This window comes from Halichoerus grypus, chromosome 5 (genome assembly GCF_964656455.1).
Source record: "Halichoerus grypus chromosome 5, mHalGry1.hap1.1, whole genome shotgun sequence".
Classification (NCBI taxonomy): domain Eukaryota; kingdom Metazoa; phylum Chordata; class Mammalia; order Carnivora; family Phocidae; genus Halichoerus; species Halichoerus grypus.
This window is the reverse complement of record NC_135716.1, coordinates 96,514,919-96,530,996: the sequence shown is the minus strand read 5'-3', so window position 1 is coordinate 96,530,996 and position 16,078 is coordinate 96,514,919.

The following is a 16,078-nucleotide window of genomic DNA, read 5'->3' as shown; positions in this document are numbered from 1 at the left end:
TTGCAAAATAGGGAGCATTTCTATTTATCTCTCTACCTCCAGCATCCTTGCCCTCAGCCACCGATTGCCATTTGTTCAGCTGGAAGGAGCAGGATATGTGGGGTCAGTAGACCTGGTTCAAGTGTGCCTTTATCTCTCACCAGCTATGTACCTTTAAGAGAGTCATGTCAGCTTCCTAAGTTTTAGTTCCATTATCCATTAAAGTGGACAACAGACCCTTTGCCCCGCCTGCCCACCCCTATGCCCTTCGTGGCAGGGACTTGTGTTGAATGAATGTGCGTGTAGCACGTGGGAGATAACTAGGTGTCAGAGTGCTTGTGAGGACCCAAGAGATGGAGACTCCCAGGCCTGGGCCAGAGCTATGCACCTGATGGAGAGCCTTTAGGATGACCCCGCCCCCCAGATCTTGTGCGGCACTTCACCTTCGTACAGCTCCACCACTCCTGAAGTATGTTTTCATTTGACCCTCACAACAGACCTAGGAGATGGGCAGAACTCTATTAGTGTCTCCCTTTTACAGATGGGGAACCTGAGGCCTAGAGAGGTAAGGGTAGTGAGTGGCAGTGCAGGAACTCAAGCCTCCTTTGTCTGGCTCGAGGCTTATGCTACTAGGCAGCCTCACTCATGGCGAGGGCCGCACTCCCTAAGCTTCCCAGATTGTCTCAATAGCATGCCACAACTCATCATTGATGAGTGCACCCAAACCTACCTGGTCCCCTCCCCGCACCCTCACCTCATCTTCCCGAGAGGCCGTGTAGCACCGTAGTTACAAGCACAGCAGGCCTGGATCTGTAACTGACCAACTAGCCATTAAACTAGTCATTTACTCTCTGGGCCTCAGTTTCTTCATCTGTAAAATGGGGAGGCTACCTATATCATAGGGCTGTCAAGACGATTACTGGAGTGAGTGGTTGTCAAACACTTAGAACAGCACCGAACACCTGGTGGGTGCCACGTAGAGGCTGGTTTTGTGGTGTTTAGGAGCCTGGGCCTGGCTGGCCTGGGATTAGCTGCCTTGCTGTGGCCTGGTTCTGAGGGCATAACCGGGGCCTTCCTTTGATTGTCTGAGCTCACACTGCCTTCTCCTTCCCTGAGTGTGTGCCCTGGTCTGGTTCCCTGTTCAGGTAGAGGTCTCCTTCTCCCCAGTCTTCACACCCCAATAGTTTCCAAATCCTGGGGATCTGCAGCCACGGGGCCCCACCTTCCTCCTCCCATGCTTCCCTCCTCCCGTGATGCCAGCCCGCTCAGACGACACCTCTTGCCTGGATGGCGGCTTCCCCTGCTCTTCCTGTCCACCCCCCACTCCATGTGGTTACCGGGGTGCTCCTCTTCACAGCCAGGTGGGTCCAGTCACCCCTGTATCAGGGCTCCAGGGGATCCCCACCTCTAAAGCTCCCCACTCCGCCCTGCCGGGCATGCATCCCGCCTGTGCCTCTTTCTCTCCCATGCTATGGTGGGACCCCGGGTTCATCTAGGCTCCACAGCCAATTCAGGGGTCTGGGGACACATGTGGAACCCTTCAGGGAACAGGAGGGGAGGAGCAGTGTAGCCCCATTCCATCTGACTGCCAGCCGCCTCACCTTCTGCCTTGTCTTCCTTTCCCTGCCCAGAGCGCCCAGAGCAGGTCTTGTGGCTGAGTGTTGACACTGAACAGCAAAATGCCAAATGTCAGCCTCTTCCTTTTGCAAATATCCCCACTCTTGTGTTATTTTCTTGGGTCACCGCCCCCCCCCCCCCAAGTACCACTCCCTAGCCACGTTCTAGGATGTATTAAGCTGTGTGTCTTTGGGCAAGTTGTTTAGCCTCTCTGTGCCTCAATTCCCTGATTTGTAAAGCAGGGATAATAATAGTGCTTACAGAGAGATTTGGGGGAAGAAGTCATGTCCTTGTATCATTCCAGTACCTAGTATGTTGCCTTGCACACAGAATAAACTCGGTAAATATTTGTTGAATAATTCATTGATTGATACACAAAGGCACGAGCTAATGACACAAAGCACTTATGGTGGAATGGCAGGCATCTGCCTCTGTGGGCTGGGATGGGCCGGGCAAGCTGCCTGTGTACCTGACAAAATACCACAGAGGCCATTGTCTATTCTCCTGGCCAAAGTGGGGGCATTGAGCAGTGGGGCTCTGGGGCCTCCTTAAGCCTCAGGAAGGCTCTGGAATTTCTGGAGCTGAAATGGACATAGTGGGTGGAAATCTGGGGACAGCTAGGCCTTCTTCTGGTACAGAGAGAAGGCCTAAGCTTAAGTGAGGGATTGAAATTGGTGTTCTTGGAAGGCTCCAAGCAAACTGAGCTAGGGATGCAGACCATAAGAATAATGTGTCTCCCTAAGAGCATGCTGGGAAACAAGCCAACTTGGGGAGCTCATGCTGGTTGCCATGAATGCAATTGAATTTCCCCAGAATGCTTCTGGAACTCTAGGAGAAAGATGTTTGGGGCCCTTTGATATGGATGGCAGTTAAGATTCAGTTGCAGAGACTGAAGTGTGGGCAAGAGGGGGAAATATGGCCAAGAACTCACCAGCAGGAGCAATGGAGAAGATGCTTCTTGGTCGGCCTGTGGGAGACTTATGCGCTCAGGCTAGGTCAGCTCTCCATGGCTGAGGGCATCTGCTGGTCTCAGGGCAGACAGGAGGACTGGCAGGAAGGAGCCTGCCTGATTGATGCCCGGGAGGCAGAAATCCTATCCTTCTGTGAAACAGGATCGCCCTTGCAGTGTCTGTGCCTGGAGGAAGCTTGAGTGAAAGGATCTGGCCAGGGTCAGTGGGCAGGGGGAAGGTGCAGGGCGCCAGCAGCATCCTGGGCAAAGTGAACTTGGAAGTGGTGACCCTCCACCCCCATGGCTGACAGTGCACAGATCAGATACTGACCCAGAGGCTGAATTAGTTGCTGGCGGGGGACATTTCTGAAAAGCCGCTGATGACATGTAGGCACAGAGGGTGACAGCGGTGGGCTTGTGTCTCCCCATTGCTATCCCCAGCTTGTAGGATACCTTGCCCATAAATGGCTGATCAAGGCAGGCATGGTTTTGCTGGGCTCCTCAGTGACCCCTGGCATCGAGGTTCTTAGGACAGGTTCTTACGTGAGGTTTCCCCCCATAGACCTGTGAGAAAGGCCAGGGTAGGGGAACAGCTGGGGATCTGGGGACTGCAAGAGCATTGACCCTACTAACTGGGGAAGGGTGCTCTCTCTGACTCCACCAAATCCCTTCACTGGGAGAGCTCTAGCCTGGAGAAGAGAGGACCCCTCACCCCAATAGGGCCATGGCAGGGGAGAGGGAACCAGTCAGCTCCCTGCCCTCGCCATCCCAGGGGGCTTCATTTGGGTAGCAGCAAGAAGGCGAGGCACAGACGTGGAATGAGGCTGAGTTGGTGTTAAAAGACTTGGTGTTGGGTTTTACATTTACTAGCCGCTCACCTGGAGCACACCCCTTCATCCCTCTGGGGGAACACCGCACAATGGCTTTGCACACGGGTCCAAACCCAGGCTCAGCCCTGAGCTGTGTGACCTTGGGCAAATGACCTAACCTCCCCGAGCCTCCATTTCCTCATCTATAGACAGGGATGAGAATAATAGTACATCCTTCACAGTGTTGCTGTAAGATTTAACTGTATTAATACATATGAAGCACATAGATCAACCAACGCCCGGCATGGTGAAATTGCCTACGGAAACTGGCTTTTGCTTTCAGGGATCCGTGGATGCACACAGTGCCCTTACTCCCAGAGAGGCTCTGCTCGTGGGTATTTTGGGACATCTTGGCATCATAGAACTTCTGCTGTTCTTCATGGGGGGCTGGCTCATTTTCCTATGTACAGAGCAGCCTAGTGCTTTGTGGGCCTCCGTCTTATTCTGGCTCAGCAAGTGTTTGTGGTCCACCAGGAATGCCCTGGCCCCACCACGGCTCAGCTCCCTGGGACAGGCAGCAGGGCCCACACAAAGGCTGTTCTCATCAATAGCTAATGAGCCCATCAATAAAGGATGCCCTGTCTGTTCCCTGTTGGCAATGTCCTCCCTGCTCCCTCAGCCTTTCCCTTCCTTGTTGCTTCCCCTTCGGTTATCCTTGTCAGGTGAGGAGTGGGTAAGAGACTAGGATCCCAGAGGGCAAGGGACCCAGGAGGCCTGGCATTTATCCTGCCACCCAGAGGGCAGCGGGCTGTGCCCAGGACTGCTCCCGGTCACCTCCTTCTCTCACAGACCAGTACTGGAGGTCTGAGCAGCCCCTGAGGAGCAAGCCCGCTGGAGGCCTGGGAGCAGGCGACAGAGGGAGGGGCGGAGTGGGCTGAGATCAGCTCTGCTCACGGTTCTGCTTAGGTAGTTAATATGGATCAGAGTCATCATCCTAAAGCTGTGAGTGTTGTAAATATCTTAGCACAAGTGACTAAGCCAGGACCAGGAGGAGACGGTTCTCCCGGGCCAGATGAGTCACTTATTCAGTTTAAGGACACCAGCCTTTGTTGTGCCCTCATGTGTCCCGGGGCCGAGCTAGGGGCCAGGACAGAGAGCGGGGTCCAGTGGTACTGCTGAGGCTGTGCCCATGACATAAACGTGCAATGTGCCATCTCCTCCCTGTTTTCTAAGAATAGCTTTATTTAGGGGCGCCTGGGTGGCTGGGTCAGTTGAGTGTCCGATTCTTGGTTCGGCTCAGGTTGTGATCTCATGGGTCGTGGGATCGAGCCCTGTGCCGGGCTCCCTGGTCAGCATGGAGTCTGCTTGAACATTCTCTCCCTCTGCCTCTCCCCCAACTCACGCTCACACGTGGGTGCTCTCTCGCTCTCGCAAATAAATACATCTTTAAAAAATAAAAAAAAAGCTTTATTTAGGTAATTGGTATACAACAAACTGCACATATTACAAGTGTACCATCCGATACTTCCTGACATAAGTATGTACCCATGAAACCATCACAAACATTCCAGTTAGTGAACATCTCTCTCATCCCAAAAGTTTCTTTCATTTCTTTTGTAATTTCTCCTTCCTTCTTCTCATCCCCGTTCACGGGGGACTAAAGATCTGTTTTCTGTCACTGTAGATTAGTTGGCACTTTCTAGTGTTATATAAATAGAATCACACAAATGGAATCATACAGTATGTACTCTTTTCCTGTCGGGCTCTTTTCACTGGGCAGAATCATTTTAAGATGCATCCGTGTTGTTGCATTTATCAATAGCTCATTGCCTTTGTACTGCTGTGTAGTATTCCATGGTGCAACTATCATACAAATTGTTCATCCCTTCATTTGTTGATGGACGTTTGAGTTGTTTCCAGTTTGGGGCTATTACAAATAAAGCTGTTATGAACATTCACGCCCTAGTCTTTGTATGAACTTATGCTTTTGTTTCTGTAGGGGTGGAATGGTCCCCAGATTGGCTGAATCTTTTGGAATCTCTCCAGGATGCTCCTGGCTTCTGGGAAAGGGTATTTTTGTTTTCTCAAAGAGAAAGCAGGTGGACAAGGACAGGTACCCTGAGGACAAACAGAAGAGGTTGGGGGGGAGGGGAGATGCTTTGTAAGTGACCACAGCTAAACACTGTTTTCCTTGAGCCAGGAGGAGATGGTTCTTTACAATGTCACTACCAGGGCTGAGCAGCTAGTCATCAGCTTTGACCTCTGGGCTGCCGTCCTGGGGCACAGCTGTGGCCAGAGAAGAGGCCTGGTCCAGCATCCTGGGCACCAAGAGGGTATGTGGGCCTGGGAGAGATGCTAACACGGGGCTCTGGATGCCGGGGCAGTTGGGTGGGTGGTGGGCACTGGTATTGGCACTGGGCCATGCCTAAGTGCAGAGAGCAAACTCTCCCTGCCTCTTGGAGCCAGACCTCTTGCCACACTTTGCACACAGTTCCATTTGGTGCCAAGTATCCCCTTCCTTTTTACCAGCCAGCCCTGAGTCTGCTCAGGAACTGCTGGCCTGGGATACTGGGGTGCTCCCTTCCATCTGGGTAGTGGGGCTCAGCCTGGCTGGGGCTCGGCCCTCCTTACCCTGGGGGGTCTGAGAAGTGGCGTCCAGAAACCAGAGTCAGTCTCAGAGACATGGAGATGGAGGCCCCCTGGCTTCTCAGCACCTCCAGTGACTTACCAATTGGTTACATAGTCCATTTAGCCAACAACCAGTTACTGGGCACAGGAACTGTGCTGGGTGCTTGGGTTACCGAGGGGACAAACGTGAACACCTTTCAAGGTGCTCATGTCCAGAGGGCAGCCCAACAAGATGCCAGAGGCAAGTTCACCACCAGTAAATGAGTGCCACTTTGCACACAAGCTGTGGGGCCGTGGGGGACCTACCTAGCTCGAAGGTCCGATTCCTCTGGGCTGAGACCTGAAGCATGAGGGGGGTAATCTGCAGAGCAGAGGAGTGGAAGGGGTCCTGAGAAGGAGGGGGGTCTGCACATGGTAGGGCCCAGCTCTGTGTGAGTCCGGGATGGTCTCTCCCACCCCTGCAGCCCCACATCCTGCTGCCTGCCAGGCGATGTGTGCCTAGGCTGCTCTTCAGAGAAGACTGCGCCCCTTCGCCCCACCCTGCTGCTCGGCAGCCCGTAGGCAAGATGGGGCGATGGGCGTCATGGCTAAAGAATAGCTGGGCGAGAAGGGTAGAAAAAACAAGACACTCCTGATGGCTATAAAACCATAAAAAATTCGCCTTTCTCATTTCTTTTCTCTTCCTGACATTGCTTGTCTTCTCTACTCTCATTGGCACAGCAACCTGTCATTCTTATCATTCTTGTCAAAAGAGTCCACTGAGAAGTTCAAATATATTTGAGCTGCATGTGCAAAAGTCACGGTGGACACAAGGTGCAGGAAACAGAGCTTGGAACTGGTTACAAGAACTCACGGAACAACGAGAACATTCACAGCAGCTACCATCTATGGAGCATCTGCTCTGTGCCAGGTACAGGGCCTGCTGCTTTAGCTATCGTATCTCATTCCATGCCCCCGGCAATAGCAGTCGGTACTATTAGTATCTCAAGTTTGGGGAAACTGAGTCATGGGGAGGTTTGCTCGTTAAGGTCATGTAGTTCCTGAGATGGTGGAGCTGAAATGTGACCCAGGCGTGTAGGCTTGACTTGTGTGTTAAAAGTGTGTGCAACGTGTGGGGCGGCAGGTGGGCATGGGCTCTATGTGGGACTCCCCGTGCCCGAGGAAGTCAGTGAGGGCTCGCTGGGGAGGCAACGAAGGGGAGAAGGCACGCAGAGAGGACCTTTCAGTGTGGTAGTGTGAAGGTCCAGGAGAGTGATCATCTGAACACTGGAGTGTGAGGAAGACAGGGGGCCACACAGGCCGCAGAGTGATGGTGTGCACCATTCACCCACTGGGGCACCTACTGGTGGCTTCCTCCTGCGGAACCCGAGGCTGGGTGACAGGGAGGAGGAAGGAGCTGAGGTCCCAGACCCAAGGCATTGACAATCCATAGTGGGATCTCCCCCACCCCTCCTCTTCATCATATTACTCCAACCCTTTCTTTCTTCAAAGGAAATTTTGCATGAAGGTTCAATATGTAAAACAGATAGAGGGAAGCTATTCTCCTTGAGGTGGGGGTAGAGGGGATCCTGAGCCCTACCTGCTGGGCCCTTAATTCCCTGTTCCTTGGGGCCTCTTCAGATCCTCACAACACAGTCTGACACCCACTGGCTCAGGTGAGTACTTTCCAGTACTGCCCAGTTGAGGTCTGACCTGCCTGGTCGCCCTGGTCACCCCTCCTGGATATGGCCCTTGGCCCCCTTCTCCCCCACATGCAGGCAAGTGACACAGTCCAATTTGGTCCTTGCCCAAGAACCTGATCTCCTTGCTCTCCACTCTGACCTCTGGCTCTATTACCAGCAGCAGCCGGGAGCAGGGCCTGAGGCCTGGGGCTTCCATCTGACCAACAGGACACTGAACCATGAAAAACGAACTCCCCTATCAGGTCCCGGGGCCTCTCAGACTTCGGCCTGGGCTCACCCTTCTGACCTAAACTCCTGCACTCCAGTTTCTGGGACAAAGGATGAGCAGAGCTGTGCTCACCTCGGGGGAGTCCCCATAACCCCAACTGTCTACAATGGGACTGGACTTGGTGGGGAGAGGTGGCCTGGAGGCAGGGGCAGTGTGAGTCAAGGGTGGAAGTGAATAGGAGCTGCTTTCTGCAGGTCAGGGAACAAACTACCATCCGGTCTGAATGGCTCAGGCTCACATTTCTGTAGCGCGGACCTGCCCCGTCCCTCACCACCTGAAGACATCCGCGGTGCGAGCTGGTTCTCCTCACATGAGCGTGTGATTGGTGCACACGTAAGGCATGCCGGGTACTGTGCTCAATGGTGGAGACAGAGAGGTAGTGGGGGTGGGGGGCAAAAAGCAAAAAGGTGTAGGTCCATGGAAATCTCAAGAGCCACCTTACAGAATGCCCCACAGGATGGGATGAGTATTGCACGCACAGCCCCCAGCTCTGAGCCTGTGGCCCGAGAAAATAATGGAAGCATTTGCAACCAGATCACAGAGGAGGGAACACTTAGGTTAGGGTGGAGGAGGGAGATTAGCAAAGGGAGGAGGAGGGGAAGATCTTGTCTCTTAGGAGCAGCCTGAACTGAGTCTTGTAGGATAAATGGGATGTCCCAAAGCAGAAAAGAGGTTTGGTTCATGGAGCAGAAGGGATATGGAAAAGGGGGCATTCCAGGCGTGTGTAAAAATAGCCTGTGTAAGGGAAGGCACAGGTGTGTGTGAAAGCCTCGTTTACCTGGCAAACTCCAAACTCAGGAATGTCCTGCCTGCAGGATGTCAGGGCCCCTTCAATGCTACAGTGTATAGTGGGGAGCTGCTTTGGAATCAGGCCAGGCTCAAATTCTAGGGGTGTGGCCTCGGGGCATGTGATCTTTCTGAGTCTCAGTTCCTCACCTGCAGAGGGGAGTTGGCTGTTTACCTTGCTAGCCTGTTGAGATGCAGGGGCCACATGAAATAATGCAGCCATAGGACAAGGCCCACAGGACTTTGCTCCTATCTCTTCGATGAGGTGCAGAACATGAGACTCAGAATTCTGGAATTAGGAGGTTTCAGGAGTGGTCTGCTCCAGGCTTTTGTCAATGCAGGGAGCCCCTCCACTGCTGTAGAGGGACGTCCGGACTCTGCATGGCACTTCTGGCCTCATGCAAGGGTCACTGGCCCACCACAACCCTGACTGTAACTATTTATTGGCTCACTCTGACCCTGTTCCAGGAGAGGGGTAAAAAGGGGAAGAGAGTGATTAGGAATAGTGACCCCTGGCTCATAGATGTAGAGACTCGGAAAGGGACTTGGAAATCACTGATCCTAACCTGAATTATACAGAGGCTGAGGGGCTGTGACTGGCCCAAGGTCCCCCAGGGACTTACTCATAGGTCTCCTGACTTTCCCTTTGGCTGAGCTGGCTCCACTCAGTGACATCAGAGTGACCTGACCAATCCCTCCGGGTTCTGCCCCCTGCCTCCCCCTGGCACGCCCCCTCCTGGGGGATCTAGGGCTGGGTGCTTGGAGGGTCCTGCACTGCGTGTCATTCAAATTACCGTGACTGTCTGGAACCCGGGAAGCGTGGGATGGCCCAGGCAGGACTGAGAGCCGTGACTGGCGCCTTGTCCCAGCATGGTCAGAGACACTTGGGCAGAAGGGGCAGACTGGGGCAGGCTGGTGGGACTAAACCCAGCGACTGGGGTGGGGTAGTCTGGCAGTAGTTTCAGGAAGAATGTCGTGTTGAAGAAGCCAAAGCTGCAGCCGAAGAGTCGGTGTTGGAGGCTGGGCAGAGGCAGCAAGGCCTCACCGCAGAGCAGGGCCCAGAGACCCCCGTGGGGTCCTGACATAGGTGCAGCTGCTAGGCAAGGGTCAGCATGGAGGCATCTCTTGTTCCCGATCCGGAGGGCCAAGGATTGGCAAGAGCAAGGCAGAACCCCATCCTGGAGGAAGGGGCCACTGGCCAGGTTCCTGGTGGAGGCGGCTAGTAGATCTGGTGGCCTAGCTGTGGGGAGGGAGGCTATAAACGCTGGGCGCCGTGCAGATCACCAGAGGCTGGCACAGGAAGGGCGAGCCTCCAGACCAGGGCTCACGGTGGCATCGGATTAGACGTGTGGCTGGATGACTCGGCTGCTCAACCTGCTGGGGGACCTTGGGTGATTCCTTTACCCTCCGCGGGCCTCAGTTTTCCATCTGCAAACCGAGGGTGATCATAAGGTAAAATTATGCCTTCTTCCCAGGTTCTTTGAGGGTTAAAATAAAAGCGACGTGACATTGTACTGAAGTGAGGAGCAGAGCTGCCTCTGTCTCATCGTGAGGTCCTTGCATCCTCGAGGCCCCAGTGCAGCGACCTGGCCTCTGGCTTCCTCTGGGTCCCCCAGCACTCAGGCCGGGGCTTTGGCCACCGTGCAGCCTCAGTGAGAGGATAGGCTGCAGCCAAGGCCAGCCTGCGGGGCCCTGGCAGCAGGCGAGGTTGCAAGGAGGGAACAGCCCGGTGATGGATGAAGCTGCCAGCCTTCTGAGCAATTTGCATAAAAACAAAGACAGCTCCAGAGGCATGAAATATTGATGCCCTGAGACTTTCCAGAGTGGCGTTTTGGTCTGGCTCAGCGAGGGCCTGGCTCCTGGCCCCCCTGGTAATGGCGCCTCCTGCCTTTTGAGGTTGATTCCAAGGGGCTGCAGGAAGGGAGAGTGCGCCGGTGGAGAGGGCCACCTGCGAGTCCTTGTGGACCTACAGGAGTCTCGGGTTTCAGGTGATACTGACTTTAATCAAACTGGGTTGGAAAAAAACACATTGGATCAGGTTCTGAGTGGCTCAGTTTCTTGTGTGATGAAGGCAGATGGGAGCTCAGTCCCCTCAGCAGGCCTCGCTTCCCTCCCTGACCCTCACGAAGCAACCCACTGACCAACTGGCAACCTTTCAAGAGTGACAGGGTGGGGAGGGAGGAGGCCCAGCTCCGAGGAAGCGCTAAGATGGGGAGGTGTGACTGTGGGGGCTACATGTTCATCAGTGTCCTGGGGGGGCACTACTAAAAAATGCCCATGGAGTCTTGTAAGACAGCCCTCAGTGCCATCCTTCACAGATCCCTCTTCTAACACTGAAGCTGTGAGCAAGGTTGGTGGCCAAGTGCAGCCCCCTCACCCTCAAATCTCAGGTGGAGAGGGGACGGTGCTTTACACAGACCCGGCATTTTGGGTCTCTGTCCCCAGGGCAGGGCCAAGACTCTGTTTATCTCTAATTTGGCTTCCCCCAGGAGGTGGGGGTGGTGATACAAAATCTGAGCTCCCTTTTCAGCTCTGTCCCCGCAGGCGCTGCCTTCTGGCCCAGACTCCCTCCATCTCCATCTGCCAAAGGAGTGCGAACATGCAGCTCCAGCCAGATTCCTACCGCCAGGCAGGCCCGTCCTAATAGGTCTGTCCGTGTGAGCGCCTCCAGGCTGTGGGCCAAGGCTTAGTCATCTCTGCATCCTCAGCTCCTGGCACACAGAAGGCACCTGAAAAATGTTTGATGAAATTAACCGTCTTGGAGCGCGGGGCAGGGCCCGGGGCTGACCAATAGGATGAAGGGAGCCTCCGCATCCTTTTGGCTAGGGGTCCCACCTTCCATCAGAGCTACAGTTGGCCAGCATTTAGGGCTGGGATGTGTGTGTGTGTGCTTAAAATTTTATTTAAAAAGCAATACATACTCACAATAGAAAAATTGAAGAGCATAACGAAGACAACTACCATGTTCTCAATTAGTTGAGTCATTTCTCAACATTCTTCTTCTAAATATGGTTGACTTGGCTGGGGTAAGAAGTCCCCCCCTCCCCCATTCTGTGAGCCAGTGATGCCAACCCTGCACCCACCTGCCCACCCCTTGGCTCAGGAAACAACTCCCTTGGCTTGGTATTTCCCACTCCATTCGTTTAAAATTAGAATGGTTTGGCCATTCTGGGTGGGTCCAGCCCCCTGTGAGTGGGCTGAAGACCCAAATGGATCTTGGATCCATTTGGGTCATTCTCTTTACCTTTGTTTGGTGATCCAGCACAGGCAGCAGCCCATCTGATCAGGGCCAGGGTGCTGACTGATTCCTCACTCAAACTGGAGTGTGGAGGAGGGGAGTGGGGGAGTGGGGAGCCCGCTAAATAGAAGATGGTCCTGCTGGGTAGGAAAGACTGTTAACCTAGGGCCTTCTCTGAGACCAGAGGTTTAACATCCACTTTCTGAGTGCTTACTGTGTGTTCCACGCTGTTCTAAGCACTTTGCAAATGTTAAGCTATTTAATCCCTCATAAACACTCTTCACTTATGTTTTTATTTAACTACTTAACAAATTGTTATTGAGCATCGCTATTGACGTAAAGTTAGAGACTTGGGGTCATTCTTGACTCCCTCCCAGGCCCCATTCTCTATATCTTTCGTCTCTGCCCCACCTTCCCTTCTTCTGCTGGCCACGGGTGCTTCGAAGGGACTTTTGTACAGGTTCTTCTGCCTTTTCCTGCAGTCTTTTCTCCACACAGCAACCTGAGTGATTGTTCCAGTATGCAAATCACATCTGTCACTCCCCTCCTCAAAATTCTTCAATGACTCACCATCTGCTATGGTGCAAAATTGAAACTCCTTTCATGGTGTACGTGGCTGGTTGTCCCTGAATATTGGTTCTCCCTTCTTGCTTAAGCCCATCATTTTTGATGAGGTGGGAGGTTGCAAGAACAAAGACCACATTTTCCAACTGCCCTCATCACTGGGTGTTGTCAAGTGACTGAGGCGGGAGTAAGTGAGCTGTTACCTGGCAGCTTGCTGGACATCTTGTTTTATGAGTTGGCATTCACACACTCTCTGCTCTCTTCTTTATTTTTAAATCTCTGCCAGCTGGAATAAGGTGTCCTTTCTTGATCCTGAGGTCAAGTCCATGCACAGGGATGCAACAAGATAGAAGGAGACTGGCTCCCTGACAGTAGAATCCAGTCCAGCTCTGGATCACAAATCTGGCCTTTATGCTAGAGAAAAATAATATTTTATCTTGCTTAAGTCACTTGTTTTTGTCACTTGCAGTCAAACCCAACCCAGCATAGAAGACCAGTCCCACCTCATTTTGCTTCCCAACCTTTCTGTGTAGGACCTTCAACGCTGCCAGGATGACATGCCCCCAGACTCTGCCCAGTCCCCTTCACCTGGGATGATTCCCTGGCCCCATTCCCTGGGACCTCGTGCACTTGGCAAACTCTTGGGTCATTTGAGACTTGGCCATGGCATCACCTTCTTTTCAGAGCTTTCTCCTGGTCATACGTGGTCACTCAGGCCCTCCTTCCCCTGTGCTCCTATGGAACCAGGTCTATTCCTGAATTTAGCACTTGGTCATGTTGTAATTATGTCCCCTCTTCCTATGTCCAAGGACAATATCTGATTCATCTTTACATTATCTCCAACTAGCATGCTATTTGGCAAACAATAAGCTTCTCAGCAATTCTTGCTGAATAAATGAAAATGGGTTTCGGGGAAGGACCAGAGTTGGTGGGACCTGAGGACAGGCACAAGTCTCTGTCACCTGAAAACTCTGCTCCTTGAGTTTGAATTATATCCATGCAGCTATAGAATGGTCTAGAAGGAAGCTCCTGAAAGTGCAACCTGAAATTCTCTGCTTTGAGGACAGTCTCAGCACTTCCAGCCTCTCTGGGTCATGCAGTCTGTGGTACATAGGCCAAGGCACCTTCAGCCCTGGCTACTCTTAGAAAGAGCAGCAACAAGAGGGGTGGGGCAGAGAGCCCAGCAGCCCAGGTTATCCCCCAGAATGGTAGATCGGGGCAGGGAACACGCTGCTCTCTCCACACCAGGCTGTGTGTGTGCTGGTGGGGCAGGAGGGAGCTGTGTGGGGAGGTACTAGACAAGGACTTCAAGGAGTCAGCCAGGGGCTGCTGACTCAGAATCTGGGGTCTGGGATCTGGCACAGAAACATGAGGGTCAATCACAGGGTCCAAGAGGCACAGGGGACACCTGATTCTGCATCAAGGCCCTGCCGGGTTGGGAGGAAGCAGAGCAGTAGTAGGGGAAGAGCATTCATCTGGAGTCAGATGAATTCGAATCAAGCCCCTTGATCTCAATTTACTGAAATCCTTCAGAGTTTCAGTTTCCTCATTTGTGAAGTAGGGAACTCCATGTCAAGTCCTAATTTGAAGTTGCTGTGAGACAAATGAGACAATATGCATTAAAATACTTTCAAACTAAAAAAGTATCCCAACAATGCTAGTGTGGTCATTCCCTTAAGAGATACATGGGGACAGGAACAAGGGGCTTATGGTAGATTGTGTCATTGACGTCATTCTATACTCTTGTCTATATTCATACCCTTTGTCATGTGACTTTGTAGTTCCTCCTATCCCTTGACTTTGGATTCAGCTATGTGTCTTCTTGGAAAAGGAGGAATAGAAGGAAGTAGATGTGACAGTGTGCCTTAGGATTCTTAGGGGTTTCTTCTTGGTTTCTTGCAGCTCCAGTGTCTTGAGATGAACATGCCTCTGCTAGCTGAGGGGAGTGAGAGCCATGAAGACCAGAGCTGCCTCAGCCAAGCCCAACTTAGAGCAGATGATTCCCAGGAGACCCCCTAAATATAGGAACAGGCCTGATCAAGATTAGCTGACCCAAAGATGCATGAGAAATCATAAATGATCGTGGTTTCAAGCCTGAGTTTGAGGGTTGTCTGTGATGTTACCATATCTAACTGATACAGTGCCCCTCCTCTAATTCCCAAACGTGGCAAACAGGTAATGCTCAAACTACATGGCCAATATATGATGGATCAGAGCAGAGACATGAAGATAATCTTAAAGGAAGAGAATGCCAACAAGACCGAAAAGACTTGGTGGGAAATGAATTAACACACATACAAAGAAAGTGTCAGTCAGAAGAGAAATTAGTCAGAAACTGAAGCAGAAGGGACAATCGTCAGATAAAAGCAACAGAGTCCCTCTAATCCCTATCTGGGTAGAACTTGTCTCACAGGTGTTGGGGGGAGCCAGTCTGCTGACAGGTGAACCCCAGTTGTAGAGATGGTCATGGCAAGGTAGGAGAGCCTGATGCCATTAAACAATCAAATAATTTAACTAACTCATCATAGCCAATTCCTTAATGTTTCTATAATTTGGCTCCCATGGAGAAGTTGTCGTCAGCTTAAGTAAATTTCCAATCCACTTGACAGTTACATTTCTCACTGTGATTTAATTGAAATTCTGGTCTCATTCCTTGATCTTCATATAAGGTTTGTTAGTGTACATCAGTATTCTCAAATCTGACCAAATTTGATTTGGGATCCTGATAGAATTTGAGTTTATCAGTCTGTAAGAATGAAGATTAGAATTGTGTTGGTAGCAAGCTCATCAGAATAAAAGCTGCCCTCTGATGTCCAGCCAGCTGGCCTCATGTAGCTTCTGCATTAATATCCACCTTTCTTTCCAATTCTATGGTTAATGTTATTATCTAGGTATATACAAATCTCCAATGAGATCAGGGGAGTGACTGCTCTTGGTTGGTAGGAAAAGTTGGAGGAGGGAGGCACTTAGCTTGATCTACAGATTCAAAGACCCACTATATAATGGTATCTTTCCAGTCCCCTGAATCTTACTTAGAAAGATAATCCTGGGATGGTAATTTACAAAGTCCAGGCCATCTAGTTCAATGTTCATTCTTTATGGAATTGGACACTCAGGCCCAGAGAGTTGGTATAAGTTGTCCAAATTCACATAGTCCCCTGAATCCCTCATACAGGAGGATTCTATTTGGGAGAACCACAGATTTGTTTTTCTTGTGGTGTGGCTGATTCAACAGAGATCTGGCATGCTGGCCTGAGTGCATCTCTCAGGGCAGAATCCATGCCTGTGTTTAACACCAAGAACCTTCTATTTTGTATGTCTGTTGTGGTCTCAACATGTGTTGCTGACTGGCTGAGGTTTGGGGTGGGGGAATGGTCCATGACCCTGTTCCTCAGTCTTGGGTTTGGCTGGCTAGGGCTTCCCATCTGCCATTCATTCTCTCAAGCTGTGATCTTGGCAGCACCAATCCACTTACTTGCGCTTCATTACCTGTACTCTCTTTCCAACTGGTCGCACTCCCAGAAGGTAATAAGAAAAGCTTTCCTGATTGAGGAGCCA